The sequence below is a fragment of the Rhinichthys klamathensis genome, unplaced genomic scaffold (assembly GCF_029890125.1).
Source record: "Rhinichthys klamathensis goyatoka isolate OS25496 unplaced genomic scaffold, OSU_Roscu_1.1 h1tg000429l_1, whole genome shotgun sequence".
Lineage (NCBI taxonomy): Eukaryota > Metazoa > Chordata > Actinopteri > Cypriniformes > Leuciscidae > Rhinichthys > Rhinichthys klamathensis.
Window position 1 is genome coordinate 1,627,765 of NW_026606925.1, and position 7,718 is coordinate 1,635,482.

At 37.4% G+C, this 7,718-nt stretch overlaps 1 long non-coding RNA gene across 1 annotated transcript; it reads left to right on the forward strand.

Annotated features, from left to right (window-relative positions):
- The first annotated feature begins 3,213 nt into the window (after nt 1-3,213).
- LOC130071076 (uncharacterized) lies at nt 3,214-7,190 on the forward strand. Its single transcript, XR_008803958.1, has 4 exons — nt 3,214-3,357; nt 5,665-5,753; nt 6,786-6,885; nt 6,956-7,190. It is a non-coding gene; the product is annotated as an uncharacterized LOC130071076 (long non-coding RNA).
- The last annotated feature ends 528 nt before the right edge of the window (nt 7,191-7,718 follow it).

A 7,718-nucleotide genomic window follows, 5' to 3' on the forward strand; every position in this document is an offset into this window, starting at 1 on the left:
GAATTTTCAGCATCACCAGTGTCAGTGTCTTCAGTGTCAAATGATCCTTCACAAATCAATATGAGGATTTGATGCTCAAGAAACATTTATTATTATTATCAATGTTAAAACAGTTGTTGGTCTGTCAGTTGTACAGTTTTTTTGATGAATAGGAAGTTCAAAAGAACAGCATTTGTTTGAAATAGAATTTTTTGTAACATTATAAATGTCTTTACTGTCCTTTATAAATAAAAGTATTGATTTCTTTCCTCCAAAAAATAAAAATTAAATTCTCACTGACCCCAAACTTTTGAACGGTATTGTATATTGAAGCAGAAATGTGCCATTCCCAAGTATAAGGGGCTTTCCTTACAATTAATGTTTGTAAAACACGCCTACGTCTCCTTCCATTAAAAATAATGGCTAGTGCAGTGGCTGAGACTGACATCCGTCGCCATGATTTTTGGAATGACTTATCACGAGAGAAAAATATATATATTTTGGTCTCATAACATCGGTTAATGGAAACCATTTCGCAATAGTGTTTTTTATGGACATTTAGAAAATATTGCAAAAGTTTTGCGCATATCTGTAATGGAAACCGGGCTAGTGTCTGAACTATAAACTTTTATCCCGGTACTTCTGTGATCATTTGAATATTTGTAACACACAAAAATAATGATAATGTGTGGTTGTTTGTGATTCCTCAACATGACAACTGCTCTCTCTGGGTCAGCCGCAGCACAAACACAGATTTGAACACTCTGGTATGATTTTGTCAAAGATTTAATAGAATCATTGTCATTTAGGAATAAGATCCTGTGTGTGTTTGAATCGAGGTCACGTTTTTAGAGAGTAGAGCCGCTGCTCCTCCACATCGAGAGGGTCAGCTGAGGTGGGTCGGCCATCTGTTCCGGACGCCTCCTGGACGCCTTCCCGGGGAGGTGTTCCGGACACGTCCCACCGGGAGGAGACCCAGGGGAAGACCTAGGACACGCTGAGAGATTGTGTCTCCCAGCTGGCCTGGGAACGCTTCGGTATTCCCCTGGAAGAGAGTCTAGGGATGTCTAGGGAGAGGGAAGTCTGGGCGTCTCTGCTTGTAATAATATAGATTTTCTGTAGCTCAAACAGGAGAGCGCTGGCGCTTGCAACGCCAAGGTCATGAGCAGTGTTGTGTGTGACGCAACTACTTTTTCGGGTAAAAAGTTGTGTAACGCGCTACTACTGAAAATTTGGTAACGAAACGTAGTTCCTTTTTCAATTCGGCGCAACGTTACTTTCCCCAGGGACAGATTATCTGTCCCTGGGATTTGACAGCGATCTCCGTCATTTGGTAGATTTGACCGCGATCGCCATCTCCGTAGTGAACGCCCCAGAGAGAAATGCACATAATGGATTACATAATCAGAGAGTAGCCTATTTCTTTTCGTTTTGAATTGTTTCGTTTAAAGACATTTCAAGCTTAAATTCTATACGTTGAGTTTCGGTTAATTTATGATGAGATGCTCCAGTTCACGTGCAATGCAAATGACCACGCCGGCGCTTCCATGATTATATTGTCTCCTATATTTGCGTATTAAATCCAGGCATTTGGTTGATAAAAAATTAATTAAAATTAAGATACAATTTATACAAAACGAAATTCGCTTTAAAGAAAGGCTTTCTTCAAAACAAAACTTAATGAAGTGGTCAAAATCATGTTTGATTGACTCAATGTCTCCCGATATATTGCGCATCCATCTTACTCGCGCTGTTCACTTTTCATAATCAGCATAGATGGAAAGAAAATAACATTATAATATTTGAACAAATATGAAACTAAATGCGCTTATTTAATAGGCTATAGTAGGCCTACAGACTCTCTATTTGTATATTGCTGCACATTCATTTAATTCTGAATTTTGCACACATAAGTTGAAAGGCATTTGTTTACGTGCATAGTAAAACATATCTGCAACATTTATCAAGTTCACGGATAATTGTGCGTGTATTTATTAATCATTATGATACTAAAATCATAATAAAGTAGGCTATACTATGTACAAAAAATCAGATGAGCCCAGAATATGAACGCAACGTGTTTACTTACACGTTAAGCATTTTCCTCCCATAGAAAACCATTATAAGAACGCTTAATTTGGCTTAATGCAGATTAGAATGTCCCCTTATTATGTCTAAATAACAAGATAAATGTTCTTTTTTTTCTTCACCATGCGGTTCAGGACTTCCATAGAATACAGCCTGAATATAATTACTTCCAGAAATGATTTTTGGGGGTGCTATACGGGGTGCTTTGGTCTTTCTTGGGGGCTTTCTTTCTAGCCCCTCCCTAGCGCCGCCCATGCATATGCCTATCCAATATCTTCATAAATATTAAAATGTTTGATAAATGCATTATGCATTTATGGCATTATATATGGCATTATGCATAGTATAACTTTATGTAGGCCTACACATTTAGGAACATATATTGGGTTCTGCCCAAAGTCAAGCAACATAAAAGTAACGTAAAAGTAACGAGTAACGTAAAAAGTTACTTTCTATATGGGGTAACTAAGTAAAGTAACGGATTACTTTTTTAAAGAAGTAACGAGTAACATGTTACACTACTTTTTAAAAGTAACTTCCCCAACACTGGTCATGAGTTCGATTCCCAGGGAAAGCAAGAACTGATAAGAAATTTGTAAATGTGTACCTTGAAATGCAATTTGGATAACAGCGTCTGCCAAATGCATTAATGTGCAAAAGGGGGCAATAGAAACAGAAAGTTGAGTTTATCCACTTACCAGGGTACAGTTCAAAATCAAAATTATTCAACCCCCATTGCAAGTCAGGTTTATTGGCAAAATGTACAGACTTTCAGCTGTGTGCAATGAACAAAAGTAATGGGTAATGGCACCCTGCAAGTCTACTATAGTGGGACCTGCAAGTATACTATACTCTGAACAGAGTTAATTTAACTCTGGAGATTTTGCTGTGTATAATAATCTGTTAAGTGTCCTTTAAAAAGAGACAAAACTTAAGTCTGTGCTATAAAGTATTCAAGATTTATAACAATATAAGTTGGGAATGTCACTTGACTGACAGTGAAGAGGTTTATCTCTCATTATCATGTAATTAAACGCTTTGATTTCCTAAAGAAATGGCCTACATGCAATTGTATACATTATAGTTTGTTTCGTTAATGTAAATCATGTAAAGTAAAAGACTGGTTGAATTTGCATGTGCGATTCTGCAGATGTACCGTGATCTCAGTGGATCCAGCAACTGGCAGCGTCACCTACTCCTGCGGTGATCTGGATGGACGGTACGTAAACGTCCTCCTTCGTGGATGGTGGAACTACCTCCCGGTGTGCGAGGTGGAAGTATACGAGTCAGGTGATCATCAATAATACAGAACTTTTTGTTATGGTCATGCTCAGAAGTTTACACGCCCCTTGCAGAATCTGCAACATTTTATTTCAACAAAATTAGAGGGATCATACAAAATGCATGTTATTTTTTATTTAGTACTGTGCTGAATAAGATATTTTACATAAAAGATGTTTACATATAGTCCACAAGACACAAAAAATAGTTGAATTTATAAAAATGACCCCATTCAAAAGTTTACACACCCATGATTCTTAATACTGTGTGTCTTTGCCTGGCAGATCTTGAGTCCCTTGTTTGTCCTGAGCAGTTGTAGACTGATCTCATGAAATGGCGTATGTATGACACGCGAATTCGTATTTCTATTTTTGGCGTGCTATCAACACGCATAATCGCTTTTCAGCGTGTTTATCAACGCCGTTGACTTAACTACATTACTGTATATATGACCTACCCCAGCCCCGTCCCTAAACCTACCCGTCACTGGGGTTAATACCATTTATGAGTGTTCTCCTACCATCCTAGGAAAAGAAATATCGCTCCACAGACGTAGATATAGCCTACTTTTTGCTTCGTTTCGCTCGGACATTTAACAGCGTGCACATACACGCGGAATCACGCGGACGTTTAATGGCGTAGACATACACGCAAAAGATTTCGGCGTGGACACACACGCGGATAGCTCAAAATGCGTATAGATAACACGCCACTTGACTTGAAAGTCAAGTCAAGTCAAGTCACCTTTATTTATATAGCGCTTTTTACAATACAGATTTGTATCAAAGCGCTTCACAGTGATAACATGAAAACAATATAACAAAAACAATATAACAATATAACAAAGTTTGTTTCTAAAAGAAATTGCGTCAACGTCCACCTTAAGTAAGGCAGATCAATAATATTATTGAATATTAAATGTTAAATGTCCCCAACTAAGCAAGCCAAAAGCCAAGGCAACAGTGGCAAGGAACCAAAACTCCATCAGGTGACAGAATGGAGAAAAAAACCTTGGGAGAAACCAGACTCAGTCGGGGGGCCGGTTCTCCTCTGGCCAACGAAGGAACAGTGCATGATTCGGGCAGCATTACAAGTCAGATTGGATCGGAACATTTACAGTATTTTTTGGAAGTCCAAGTAATCACGCCGGTCTTAAGACGAGTTGTTGAGGATCAGTGCCGTCCACCATAGAGAGTCCATATCGCCCGTGTTGAGTCGTCACTTCATAGGCTTTGTGATTGGAGCATCTGAAGTCTCCGTGAGAGGCTGGATACAAACTGGAGCTGACGAACGCCATTTTCTCGGGACTCGCGTCCCGAGTGGCGTGTATGTTTACACAAAGTCATGATGTCATGTTGTAATTCCCCAGGTCCCGCAAATTGTTTGGTTTTCCAGCATCTTTTGCATATTTGAACCCTTTCCAGCAGTGCCCGTATGATTTTGAGATCCATCTTTTCACACTGAGGACAATTGAGGGGCGAGTATTACAAAAGGTTTAAACATTCATTGATGCTCCAGAAGGAAACACGATGCATTAATGAATCTGAACATCAAGGTAAATTGTCCTCCAGAAGACATGTAAGTATCTTCTGTAGCCTCCGAAGGGCAGTACTAAATGAAAAAATATGATATTTAAACAACATAAGAAAAATATACACATCTTCATCCTGTTCAAAAGTTTACACATTTTCATAAATTCAGCTATTTCTTTGTCTTGTGGACTATATGTAGACATCTTTTATGTAAAATATCTTATTCAGGGCAGCACATGCATTTTGTATGATCCTTCTTATTTTGTTTAAATAATTTACATTTTGCAGATTCTGCAAAGGGTATGTAAAATTTGGAGCACGACTGCATAGATGCTTGACATTTGTACACAAATACAGATTGTGGTGGTTACTATGTAAAACAAATATATATATTTTTATTTATATATAAGATGCTTCAACTAACAGAACCTCAACAATGTTCCTCCTTGAGTAGGTTTTAAAAGTGTCTCGGGATTTCAAGTGAGAAATTTGAATTTTTAATATAGGTTTTGTTTACATAATACTAGTATTATTGCTGATCTAGTCTATAAGTTTCATACCATGCATATTACAACTAGAACTCATTTGTGACCATTTAATTTTGGGGACATGAAAATGTAGTTGTTTTTTCCAGTTAGCCCATGTTGGTTTTTATTTTAGTTTTCAGAAACAATAATAAAGCTGAATGTTTTTATGTTTTAGTCAGTAATCACAATAAAGAATGAGTATGTGTGTCTGAAACTCTGCGTTTGATGCAGTTTTTTGAATGTATGTGTTTCTTTAGATTATATAAAACGATCGTTCATGAAGCTAGTGTTTAACTCCAGCGCCGATCTGACCGACCCGACAGTAACGGATCAAGTGCTTAAAGAGGTGAGAGTGTGATGGGAGTCTCTTATCAATTCAGTTCAGTTCTTTTATTTATAAAGCACATTTAAAACAGCCACAAGACTGACCAAAGTGCTGTACAAGCACAAAGCTAAGGATCGAAGAGAAACAGCTAAGAAACTACATGTACAGATTTAAAACAGAAAATAAAGAAGTCAAATAGACAAAATCAAAAATTGAAACATGCAGAGGAGAGACATTAAAGGGATAGTTCACTTTGAAATAAATTTTTGGTGTGTTTTAGCTTACCTCAAGGGCATCCAAGATGTAGTTGTCTTTGTTTCCGCAGTATTTTCAATTTTGATATTTTTAGGTCAAAGCGTTCTTGTCTGTCAGTCATATAATGCAGGTCTATGGTCACCACCTCAAAGAGCATGCACAGAGAAGTCCAGATTAAACATGATTTAATGACTCGTAAATGTAAGTACACATTGATGGCCTAAGACACGAAACGAGCGGTTTGTGTGAGAAAACGAACAGTGTTTATATCGTTTTTACCTCTTGTAAACACAGCCACGTCCAAGTGATCTGAGGGCGCCGGCGCTTCGGTCTTTTCCGGAAAGCGGCGGAAGTGATCTCTCGCGCGTGTACGTCACTCATTGTTTACACAGAACAGAGATTGTAGGTAAGACGGCTCATTAAAATGGTACTAATTTGCGCTTATCCGGGATGTTTAAACCGTCGTAAAATAAAAAATAAAAAAAAAATAAAAAAAAATAAAAAAATTGTATGAGTGACGTACACGCGTGAGAGATCACTTCCGGCGCTTGCGCAGACCGAAGCGCCGGCGCCATCAGATCACTTGTACGTGGCTGTGTTTACAAGAGGTAAAAACGATATAAATACTGTTCGTTTTCTCACACAAATCCTATACAAGGAACAGTGAGTATATGTAGATTACCAGATCTTAGGTCACGGGACGGGCTATAGGAGTGTAGAAGTTCAGACAGATAGCTCATCCTTCAGGCTCATCCTGTTCTGATGCATTAATATGATATTAATGAGTGTTCACTACAGTTGACGTCAGCGCTGGCTGTGAGAGGAATCACCAATGTGACGCTGAGCTGGTCTCAAACTCCTGAAGAAGAAGAAGTGATTCAAAGACAAGTCGAAAACGGTGAGTCTCGAGTGAATCCGCTGTAAAATCCCTCAGTGATGTGTTTAATGATGATGATTTTCATTTCTAGATTCCTGCTGAAGCAGATCTCAGAGGAGGAATGAGCTTCATTATATTCATCATTTATGCACCTCAGTTATTCATACAGTCACTGCAAGATGCCAGAATAAACATGCTGTTTTCATGAACCCTCTGAAACATGAAGGATGACACCAGGAAGGAAAAGGAAAGCAAGATTGTCTCTCACTAAAATAATGTATTTTGATCTTATAGAAAAACACATTCTCTTATATTTCCCCCAAAAAATATTTAGATTTGTAAATGATAATTTTAATAAATAATATAGAATATGCTAATTATAAAGATGAAGGTTTTCTCTCCCCAAAAATATGTATTTTCTCCCATATTTCCCAAGAATTTAGGTATTTTGAGAGAGCTAGATAACAGAAAATATTGTAAATATAATAATAAATATATACAATAAATATTGCCATGGCATATGATGCATCACCACTTTCATTAGCCGTTTTGATTTTCTGTTATTATAAGTAAAACAGTAAAAAAAGAGAGAACAGTGATATATATTTATGAGTAAAGATGTAACATCACAAATTGAAATGATTTTTTTTTAAAGACCTGCCAATAGCAGACATTATGCATCAGAGGGTTTAATAGGGCTTAAACATAGATAAAGTAAAACATTGTTGTATATAGCCACACAGTATATATCCATATAGCTCATGTAGTCACTCAACTGTGTAATTATCTGTTTTATGTATAATATTGCCATAGGATCGTGTCGCTGTGCTCGTCTTTATTGTTGATGAATAAGA